At 34.7% G+C, this 12,500-nt stretch overlaps 1 protein-coding gene across 13 annotated transcripts in view; it reads left to right on the top strand.

Moving 5' to 3' along the window:
* LOC115218437 (protocadherin-11 X-linked) overlaps positions 1-12,500 on the top strand; it is a 457,497-nt gene that overhangs the window by 138,329 nt on the left and 306,668 nt on the right. For 12 of the 13 annotated variants that reach the window (XM_036508279.1, XM_036508273.1, XM_036508278.1 and 9 more), the window contains exon 3: positions 4,558-4,592. The exons of the other annotated variant lie outside the window; for it this stretch is intronic. The gene's annotated coding sequence lies outside the window, so the exon portion shown is untranslated. The remainder of the gene's footprint in view (positions 1-4,557; positions 4,593-12,500) is intronic. 13 annotated transcript variants of the gene reach the window in all.

The raw sequence follows: 12,500 nt of genomic DNA, 5'->3' as shown, positions 1-12,500 counted from the left end.
ACCGCTAAGCATTTCACCCAGCATGCTAATGATTCTGCCAGTTCACCAGGAATATTGAGAAATTCTTCTATTATAATTCTATTCTCATCATTGATGTTTCAAAGAATATTAAATTGACTGTGGTACTTTATGCTACTGGTCCCAGAAGAATGAGAAGCAAAGGCTTTGAGCTATGAAAGTGAAAGGGTTCTGAGGTCCTGAGAGTTAGGTCATCAGTTCAATTCCTGAACCAAGTGGCACATTCTGTCTTTGGGTAATGGCACCAATTTACTCTGCTAAAAATGTGTCCTAGCCTAATGCTTGTGTTGCTCTCTTCTCTCTCTCTCTCTCTCTCTTTTTCTCTCTCTCTTTCTCTCTTTCTCCAACTAACACATCATTAATGTTCCATTGTGTTAAGGATGGGGGGTGGGTGCTGAGTAGGTGTTTCTATCTGTTTGCAGCTACACAACTACCTAAAGCAATTTGTAAAAGCATGGTACATCATGCTACCAGATTATCACTTGTTTATGAGTGACATCTAAGCAAGCTTTAAGGATATTAACTGAAAGCTAATTGCAATTAACTTACAACTAATATATGTTATAAAATCCACTTGGCTTATCAACATTGAGTCCTTTCCATAGTTTTTGATTTGGTTTATTCTCTGATCAAACATAAACAATACTAACGTTGTCCATCATCTCTAAGTTACAGAGAGGAAAATGGAAGCATTATTTTATGGAATTGTTGAAGGTATTCAACTACCATACTAAATGCCATGGTGTGAATTATCTTCAGAAAGCTAACATTATACTTTGAGAGGAAATGGTTTAGTTCAGCTTTTTATATATTATTTGCATCATCCCATGGTTAGTCAATTTCGTTGATTTATTTTTATCCTTGCAAACATCTGTATATGCATTTCTACATGATGCTGCAGTGATGAGGAATGTGTAAATATGAAGCAAGTTGAAATGGCATCAAAGTAAGTCATAGTAGATTGTTATGGCAAGTAGATGCAATCCTTTCCCTCCAAGAATAATGGTTTCTTGATGTCATTCAGATCTCACCAGGGAATATGAGACAATGAGAATTGAACTTTATTGCAACATAACTCAGCTATTTTCAACCACGTTTATTTGTACACATAACATGGCCATAGCAAATGAAACACTTCTTTTTCATTAATAGCAAACCAAAACAGAAAAAAAAACATAGGAGAGTTGTGGGAGAGTTGGTACTAAATCTATTTCAAACATCATTGTAGAATGATTGCTAATCTTGGGTAACGGAACAATACATTAGACTAATGGCAGTATTTAAATACCAACGTTAAATACACAACATCAACATCAGATGACTCTATACACCTATCAATGAACCATAATCTTCACTTCGAATCTGAAACCATATTTAAACTTACCATTGTACAGTGCCACCATCATCTGCTTCCTCCTTTGGAACATATCCAATGACTAAAGAAAATTAGCGAACCTTTGTATTTATCCATTTTGCTTGTGTTTCACGGTAGTAGTTGCTACCCAGGTATTTCAGACATCACGGAAGCCACTCCCCTCTGCTGCTTTAGATGCTACTACAGTTACTCCCCCCTGTTTTATCAGGGATTAACCCTTAAGCATTCAGATTACTCTGACAAATGTAATGCTTATTTATTTACATTGTTTTGAATTAAATATGCATTATCTCGTAGATTTGAGATTTCAATGATGTGATTGTTCGGTTTTAGAATGGCATTGTAGGGTAGGTGCAAGAGACCAGATCTGGCTAGTTTAAATATAAAAAAATATAAAGCATAGGATATTTGGGCTGGATATGGCCAGTTTAAATGCTAAAGGATTAAGGAAGATAATCCATTCTGGTGTTTAAGAAATCACTGAACCTTCTGTCTTGAGTTGCAATCGTTACTGAATTTACTCCCCTCTGGTGTTCTAGGTTTTACTGAAGCTAACATGTCCAAATTTTCTATCAGTGATTACTAAGAAAAATGAAATCACGTATTAGAACGTATTAGTCATTGAAAAGTCCTCAAAAACAGTTCTTTAAAGTAAAGGCTATTCTCTAACATAATGTGGCTGTCCTGGATGGGGGGATTCTTACTGTGGTGTAGCCCTTTGTGCTGGATGGGGGTACTGGGCTCCCTATTCGAAAATAGGACACAGATATTGTGTCATATAGCCAGCTGGAAACTATGTTTCCTGGGGCTAAACAACAGTAATAATTGTCCTTTCCAGGACAGCCACATTATGTTGGCAAATAGCCTTTACTTTAATAAGATAGCTGAATAACTAAATTTACCTTTTTTTAACGTTCAGTTTTTTTGTTTTTCGTTTTTTCCAAAATGATTGGTTTGTTATCTGATTATTTCAATATTAAGTCTGCAACTTATCATCATCATCATCATCAGCAGCAGCAGCAGCAGCTCATCATCTCTATTAAAAATCTCATAATGTTGATTGTGCTAAAAGAAATAAATCAGTTAAACAGAAAACAAAACATACAAGAGAAATGTATTCACACTTATTCCCCCACTTCCGCCCACACACACACACGCACTTATAGAACAGGCATAGCTGTTTGGTTAAGGAGTTTGCTTCTTAACCTTCTGGTCTTGGGTTCAGTTCTACTGCATGGTACCTTGGGCAAATGCCTTCTACTATAGCCCCAGGCCAACCAAAGCCTTGTAAGTGAATTTCAGATTGAAATTGAAAGAAGCCCATGATATATATGTATAGATATCTATCTCTTTGTGTGTGTGTGTGTGTGTGTGTGTGTGTGTGTGTGTGTGTGTGTGTGTGTGTCTTTGTGTTTGTGTGAATGTGTGTAGTTTCATGGTTAGGGAATTTTGCAGATCTCTTCAGTTTGGTTCACAGATATTTTTTATTTTTTTTTAACTAAACAGTTTGAAACTTTGTATACTGGTGTCATTTCTCGTGCTGAATATGGTTTACTTTCAGCAGGATTTGAACTCAGAACATAAAGATGGATGAAATGCCACTAGGCATCTTGTCCAGTTTGTTACCATTTCTGTTACTAAGCCTTTCATCTGGTCTGCTAACAATTCTACCAGCTCACTGCTTTGTACTCATACTAGTTATGTTCTTCTCTTCTCTAGGCATAAGGCCTGAAATTTTTGGAGAGGGGGCTAGTCGATTAGATCGACCCCAGTACGCAACTGGTACTTAATTTATCACCCTGAAATTATGAAAAGCAAAGTTGACCTTGGCAGAATTTGAACTAAGAATGTAAAGGCAGACAAAATACTGCTAAGCATTTCACCCGGCGTGCTAATGTTTCTGCCAGCTCTCCCTGCCTTTCCATACTAGTTATGTTAGCAAGGTGACTGATTCTTTTTGTACTCTTTTTTTTTGGTGGGGGGAAGGTAAGGATCAATAAAATAAAGTACCAGTCAAGTACTGAATGTTAGTTTAATATACAACCTCTTCCTCAAATCTAAGGCTTTAGGTTTGAGTCAAAAACAATTATTAGTTTATTAGGGGTTGTATCAGATAGTACTGCAAAATACATTTAAATATGTAACCCAGCAAGGGTTTAAATGTAACCCTGCAAGGGACTGGCGTCCCATCCAGGTGGGAAATATATGCGCCACTGAAACTGGGAAACTGGCCCTTATGAGCCTGGCATGGCTCAAAAAGGAAACATTTATTTTAAAGATTTTTATTCTTATAAGTTAATATTAAGTTAAAATAAGTTAATATTAAGTTAATATAGAACAATATAAGTTAGTATCTCATCAAATATTTCTTTCAAGTTTGGAACTGAAATGACAGTTGGATCCACATGAAAGGTAGCCACCCTTGTTAGATGTAAGCTCATCTGGACAATGTTAAGTGTCGTTTAAATATTTTAGAATATGTTATCGTTATTTCGGAACTTAATATCACAATTACTGCAACTATGATTGATCTTGACATTTATTTGCTTTTTGGGGTTGCTTTGGGTTTTTTTCTTCTTTTCTTTTCTTTTTTTTTTATCATATCCTAGATAACATATCTTTTCATTACCCTCTGTCCAGAACAATAAAGACTGTAAAAGAACGATGACAACATTACAGAAATTAGCTAAAAACAATTTCAACAGTTAACACCACCTCTGTGATCAGCAAACCTCCTTTACCATCGTTTATGATAACGGAATGACCATCAAAATGTATATTAGTGCTACCTCTGTCACCGGTAATGATGGTGTTATCAAACGGTATCTTTATTACCATTTCGGCTCCAACCAATTCTATTTTCTCCCATCATCATCATCCTCATCATCATCATCATCGTCGTCCTCCTCTCCTCCTCCTCCTCATCATCATCATCATCATCATCATCATCACCCTTATCATCCTCATCATCATCCTCATCATCATCATCATCATCATCATCATCATCATCATCATCCTCATCATTCTCATCATCATCATCATCATCATCCTCCTCATCATCATCATCTTCATCATTACTATAAACACTGTTTTATATTGCTGTTATTTTCATGCCAATTAATATTTGTAATATAATAAACAGTTTTCTTTTCTTTATTTTTCAGGTAAGATGTCCATTTTCAATGATTTCGCATAAAAGGTAATTATTTAAAAAAATTTTTTACACAATTAGCTATTCTAATTGCATATACGTCTGTAATTATTGTTTTAATTGGGTTTTTTCTTTCCCTGACTTTTGTTACACTATTCCTCTCACCTCTCTCTCATTGCTTTTGCTTTCTCCATCCATGCTGTTGCATTAGTTAAGCATTTATCGCAAGGACAGAAACTATCAAACCTGAAACAATGCTGCTGATGATGGGCAAGAAAATGATAAAGATGACAATAATGATGACTCATTTATGTTGCACTGTTGCTACTACTACTACTGCTGCTGCTGCTGCTGCTACTGCTGCTACTACTACTCCCTCTATCTGCCTGTCTATCTTTTTTCTCTCTCTTACCAAATTAAGTGTAGTCATTGTTTGGTTAACCCTATGCTGGCCTTGTCCAAGCAAATTCACTAAAAAAGTGAATTCTTTGACAGTTAGATGTAGGGTGTTCTATATTTTGGGATGGTTCCAGACCGATGCCAGATAAACATTTAAAGCCATTCCTGGCAATCAATTGTAAGCAATCAGTCAAGTACAAAAATAACCAAAGAATTAATAATTTTGTTAAGTAAAACAAGATTTTTGAAGTCTGCAAGTTTTGGCAGTGATTTGGTAGAGCTGTTAGCGCATTATATTGAGTGTCTTGTGGCACCTGTGTCTGTTAGTATTGAGTTCAAATCTCATCCATGTCAAAATACCAATTCAGTAGGAAATGGAATTGGTAGAATTCTTAAAGCATTAGACAGAATACTTTCAGATATTTGCTGTTGCTCTTTGAGATCTGTCCATAGTGCATTCAACTACACTGGTACCAATTCATACTGAGATTGCCTTTCTCTTAGACAACATTGGCATCAGTGAGAGGTGAAATTTATATGTCCTGGACAATTGCTAGAGTTTCACAAAAGCTCTTTACCCAGACCTGCTACTTCAAGGGGACCTACCCATGTACAGATACTCAGATCTTCTATAACAGACAACAAAGGCCATTGATATTCTCTTACACCGTTAACCCCTGTAGAATGACCAATGTAGATGAGGGTATACAGTTCTACTTAAATGATGTATAAATATATATTATATATTACATTGGCTTGGTTTCTTCTTCATCATCTTCTTCTAATTCTTCTTCATCATCATCATCAACAACATTATCATCATCACCACCATTTTCTTCTTTTTCTTCTTCTTCTTTTTCTACTACTACTACTACTACTACTGCTGCTGCTGCTAATGCCACTACTTTTGCTGCTAATGCTGCTGCTACTACTGCTACTATTACCACTGCTGCTGCTACTTCTACAACTTTATTATTATTATTATTATTATTATTATTATTATTATTATTATTATTATTACTATTATTATCATTCCTTGTTACTCCCACTTTCATATATCGCAATGGTCCTCACCACCAACGCTATAAACCATTTGAGGCAAACTTCACATTACAATATTGCCTGCCATCACTGACCAGATTATCAATTATATAGTCCACCACAACAGAATTGAGATCCTAAACCCAAAATGGCACATAAAAAAAGCATTGGTGTGGATGCTGGTGCCACGTGAAAATCACCCAGTACATTCTCTAGAGTGGTTGGCATTAGGAAGAGTATTCAGTTGCAGGAACCAAGCCAAAACAAACTATGGAACCTGCTGTGGCCCCTGGCCTTGCCAGCTCCTGTGAAGTCGTCCAACCCATGACAGCATGGAAAATGGATGTTAAATGTTGATGATGAAGATGACATATATACAAGGGTGGGCCAAAATATTAATACAAATAAGAAGTGCAGTACTTTCTGACTCAACCTCAAGTATTTATGAGCACGTGTATATTTATATATGTGTATATGCCTCTATGCATATGCATGTGTGCATGAATGGACATGAACAGGGACATCACACAACTTCGCTCATGACCATCATCAGTGATATGGTCTTTTTACAATCCTTCTTGACATTAAAACTAGTCATTCTGGGCTTTCAAAAACCCTCTGGGGTAAAAAGAAAAGAAAATCTTTTAATTGTGAAACAGGCATGAGTTGGAGACAAGAAGGGGAATCTGACTGTAAAATAGAGCCTCAGAAAAGATGCCATCAAACAAATACTGGTCGTGAAGAATGGGCATTGAAGAATTTAGTATGTGCCATTACACATTCATTCATAGATATAAAGATACACACACCACATAACCAGATATATACACACACATATATATATTTATCCAAATGGAAAACATTCAAACATGATACATAAAAATTCCAACACATTACTTAGTATCCTACTTCACTCTGTTTCTTCTTTTTTTTTTATGCCATTACATTTTATCACAATAGATTATTACTGTAATATGCAGCTTAAATCTCTAATACATTACCTTGACATATTTCAATACAACACTACCATATTTCAGCTGCCGACATTTGTTGATTGTCTCGACTATATTTTTACTCTGCATGTTTTTTTTTCTCTTATGTTATATCAAAGTGAAGAATCTACGACTGTGAAGTTATTTAAAACTCACCATTGACGTCTCCAAATGTAACGACTGTAATTCTCCAAAAATAAATCATTAATGTTATATAAACATGTTATCCAAATTCTGTAGACATGTACAAATTATATAGACATAATGACCACAAGTACCCACTTTGAGAATAATCTAAACACACTAACCAAATGATGTATATACAAAATGTCCAAATTATATATATATCGTGACGCATATTTGCCATTTGAATATGGCTAACCCCTAAGGGTGGATACTACTGTAGTTTGTAGCCCCAGGAAGATATCTCCTCCAGCTGGCAATAGACACACTATCTGTGTCCTCTCAGTATTTGTGAAGGGGAGTCATCCTCAAATACGTATATATATATGTTATATACATATGCATATATATACATATGCATATATATATATATACATATATATATATATATGTGTATATCATATATGTATTACATGTATGTATATATATATATATATATATATATATATATATATATAAGAGAGCACAAATTATAAATACTTTCTTCTACTTGTGTATATATGATGTCCAAGATATACATACATGTTGCCCAAATTATATCTATTCCCTGCCCAGATGATATGTCACCATAGGCATCATCATCATCATCATTTAACGTCCATTTTCCATGTTGGCAGGGTTGGACAGTTGATATATATATATATATATATATATATAATATATATATATATATATATATATGTATGTATATATATATATGTATAGTACAAATTACACATACATCTATCACTTTCCAAAATATACATGCACAATGTCCAGATTATATAATATCATCATCATCATCATCATTTAATGTCCATTGTCCATGCTGGCATTGGTTGGACAGTTTGACCAGGGCTGGCAAGCTGGAAGGCTGTACCAGACTCCAGTCTGATTTGACATGGTTTCTACAGCTGGATGCTCTTCCAACACTCTGAGAGAGTAATGGTTGCTTTTATGTGCCACCATCATGGGTGCCATTTGTATGACACCAATATGTATATATATGAGAGCATTAATTATGTATACATTCTTCAAGGTGTGTATATACATCATCCAAAATATACAAACACCAATGTCCAAACTTTATAGCCATTGCTGTATAGTTAAGAAGTCCATATTGCAACTGTATTGTTTTGGGTTCAATCCCATAGTGAGGCACCTTGAGTATCTTCTTCTATCACTCCAAATCAACCAAAGCCTTGTGAAAGCATTTAGCTAATGGAAACTATGTGAAGCCCATGTGTGTGTGTGTGTGTGTGTGTGTATGTGTGTGGATTTTGGTGTCTTGCTTGTCTCTTTATAAGCATGGTAATGCTAATGTTGGTGACCTTTTTTGACATAATGTCTATTTTCTTTGTCTTTTCAAATACTTATGGAATATAGAAATAGCTTACCTGTAAAACCAGGAAAGGATTGTGACATGAAAAGTATCTGTTAGTATAATCTTGTAAAATCAATTTCCTGTCTTAGCCAAGCTAGCATTCAAAACTGGATGTTAAATGAATAAATAAGTTATCCAAACTATAAGCACAATTATATAAGTGCAGGCATGGTTGTGTGGTAAGAAGCTTATTGCCAAACCAAATAGTTCCAGGTTCAGTCTCACTGCATGACACCTTGGACAAGTTTCTTTTATTATAGCCTTGGGTTAACCAAAGCCTTATGAGTGGATTTGGCAGACAGAAACTGGAAGAAGCTCATTATATTTATAAATATATATCTGTGTGTGTATCTTTGTGTTTGTCCTCCGTCACCTCTTGACAACTGGTGATGATATGTTCCTGTAACTTAGCAGTCCAGCAGAAGACACTGATAAAATAAATCCCAGGGGTTCACTTCATTCAACTGAAATTCTTCAAGGTGGTGTCCCAACACAGGTGCAGTCTAATGACTAAGACAGGTAAATGAATAAAAGACAATGTAAGGGGTCTAAATTATATTTTCTCAGCCTTCCTTCTTCAACGAATTAATTAAAAAATATAATCCTTTGTTTCGTTTTGTTGGGCAGTGTGAAAATATAATTTGCATCTGGGGCATTCAATACCCTTGAGATGACACACAAAGGAACGAATTGGTGTCTCAGACTGATTGGTTTTGGTGATAAAATATACAGCTTGTTCGTTTAAGGGAACAGAGGTTCTTGTTGTAGTTGTGGCAGAAAAGAGAAGGGAAGAAACAGTATAATATGTATACAGTTGTGGAATCGATAACTATCTTCAAATATTTCAAACAATGATTCTTGTCATCTTGGAATGAAATAAAAATAGCCTATAATTTCTTCCAGACAGATTTCAAAAACATTTTAAATCTTTTTTCTTCTTTTTTTTTTTTTTGATACATTGGTTTCTTCAACAACTCTAAAATATAAAATAAATTCTGGCTTCTAATGTCTTCATTCCATTTTCCATATAGATATATTGATGTAGATTGTTTTTTGTTTTTTTCTGTTATTCATTATGTTTTTTTTCTTCTCTCTTACTGTTCAAAATAAACAGAGAGAAATGTTAATACTATATAACTTGGAATGGATGACTAAGCAAAGTATATTGAGATATTAAATTTTGAAAGAATCAGATACTTCTCTGGTTTCAGGAAATAAATTTTAAGTGCTGAAGTTAACGATTTTAGTTAACCTTATCGAAATAATAAACAAGAAGTTTCCAAGAAGCAAAACCAGCATATAAACCATCCATATTAAATATAAACCATCCGTATTAAATATGCTAACATACAATTTATTTCAACTACTCTGTTATAATTGCTTAAGCTTGTAACTGCAATGATTTAGAGCCATTAAGCAAGAATTTTAAATTACTGAGATTTTAGGAATAAAGAAACTGGAAGTGTGGGTGTTTCAATTTTTCTCATGAGTATAAATAACCTGCGAAAAATAAAAAGGATTCTCGTGGGAATTGAAATCATATCTCTCAGTTCGGAATAAATGTAAAATCAACAAGGATTAAAAGAATTTATTGTAAGGAACAGTAGAGACTACAGTCTGCCCCATGATGTCTGCTTTTGGCCAGTTTCCAATCATATATAAATTGTTCTATGAGAGGTGACTTTGTATTTAACCTTTCACCATTTCTGAAGAAAAAGGTGCTGGAAGTGGGCCTCCACTCTCCTTCAAACAATGTAACCAATTCCAAGTGAACTAAAGATGAAGAAAAAGAATTAATTTCCAAATCTAACTTTATTGATCAACCTTGGATGGATAAAAGACAAAATTTATCATGGCAGGATTTGAACTCAGATAGAAGAGAGGCAGATGAAATTAAAGTGAGACATTACTTCAACAACTCTACCAACTCATTACATTGTTAGTGTTAGAAGTAATACCTGAAAGTGCAACAGGTGATTAACGAAGATACCTACCCTAATTGTAAAGAGATTTTTCAAAAAAATCTGTCGTAAGATATGAGGTTTCTGTCATTCAACTGGCTTACTTGGAAATTAGGTATCAATCCTGAAATTATGACTTTTTCGTAAATGTTGCAAAATGTCATGAGAATCAGATCTACAAGATGGTTTTAATTCTCGCTTCTAGCAGTTCCGCATACATCATTAATTCTCCTGACAAAAGCATTGCTATAACACAGTCTTATTACTCCTCCCACCTACCCCCTTCCAACCCCATCTCTTCATCTGAAACCTCACAGTGATTGCAGCTGAATAACATTACTACCAGTCATAAAACATAAACCTGCCATAAGTGAGTCAGTTTACTATTTTACTGCCATTTTTTTTTTTACTTTTCCAAGTTTGAGCTTGCATGGAGGTAAAGGATGGGTTTTGTTGGAGTAATTATTTTTAGTGCTTCATGTCCTACTGCTAACTCTAAAATGGGAGTGTTGCAACTTGTTTCTTGTTTTTTGTTTTTTTTTGTCAATCAAGTAAAATGCAGTAAGCTGAGGTTTTGTGCTTTGTCAGGTGAACACCACAATGCCTATGATGTTTTCTTTTCAACTTATGACCTCGTAGTCAATATTCCCACTTCTTCACATTCTAGACAGTGTAACATGTAGAAATATGTGTTACTATGTACACAATTGTATCTAATCGAGCCTAGAAAAAGAGATTAAAATGGAAAAAAATATTTCTTCTATTATTTGTATATCATTGTCTGTTAATAATATGCATATGTATATTAATTCTGTTTTTAGTTTAAGAAAATGAAACAAATTTAATTTTATAATCTGCTCAAATTATTAGCCATTATACTATAAAAATGTGGAACAAGTTTAAAGTAACTTTGTAGACTGCTAAAAGTAATCTTACCTGTTGTTGACTAAATTACTGATGGATACTCAACCATTGATGTCAATGCCAACACTAGCTGAGAAAAGAAATTCTTATCTTTTCACCAATAAGTGGTCTTTCATAATCACACCTGCCAAAAGAAACCCCCCACTAATTCACAATCAAACTCAATTATTTCCAGTAAAATCTCCACCCACTAATTTAACACTTTCTATACCATATTTCCTATGATGGTACCATGTTGAATGCACATGTACTGGTAGCATGTAAAAAGCATCCATTCTGGTATGAAGCAGTGCTGGTGCCATGTACAAAATCATGCAGGCCACTCTGTAAAGTGGTTGGTGTTAGGAAGGGCATCCCATCATAGAAACCAGGCCAAGGTGGCGAGCTGGCAGAAACGTTAGCAATGCTGGGCGAAATGCTTAGTGGTATTTCGTCTGTCTTTATGTTCTGAGTTCAAATTCCGCCAAGGTTGACTTTGCCTTTCATCTTTTCGGGGTCAATAAATTAAGTACCAGTTATGCACTGGGGTCGATGTAGTCGACTTAATCCCTTTGTCTGACCTTGTTTGTTCCCCTCTATGTTTAGCCCCTTGTGGGCAATAAAGAAATAAGAAACCAGGCCAAAACTGAAAATCAGAGCCTGATGCAGCTCCTGTCAAACCATCCGACCCATGCCAGCATGGAAAATGGATGTTAAATGATGGTGATGATGAGGATGATGATGATGATTTCTCTTGGTATACATTGCCTTTGTTTCAATAGATTTTGAAAATAAACGAAGAATTTTGTAAAATAACTTTGTCGTTATTAATCTGGTGTTTGCAACATAATCTAACATAAAATTTTGATGGAAACTTTTAATGTAAATCACTTTGGAATAGTAAGTTTGTTTCAAAGAACCAGGGTTGATCTCAGGCAGGCTGGTGTCAAACAGGCTGAAATAACTCCGTCTGCTGCTATTAAAATCTCAACAACAAAATTATATTAACACAAACCATTGCTCTCAAATAAAAGTTTGTATAATACAAGCAATTATTCTATGTTTAATGTATAAAATTGTTATTAGCAAATCTAATGACACCTGAATTTTTAAT

This window comes from Octopus sinensis, linkage group LG13 (genome assembly GCF_006345805.1).
Source record: "Octopus sinensis linkage group LG13, ASM634580v1, whole genome shotgun sequence".
Lineage (NCBI taxonomy): Eukaryota > Metazoa > Mollusca > Cephalopoda > Octopoda > Octopodidae > Octopus > Octopus sinensis.
This window is presented reverse-complemented; position numbering and strand designations above follow the sequence as displayed.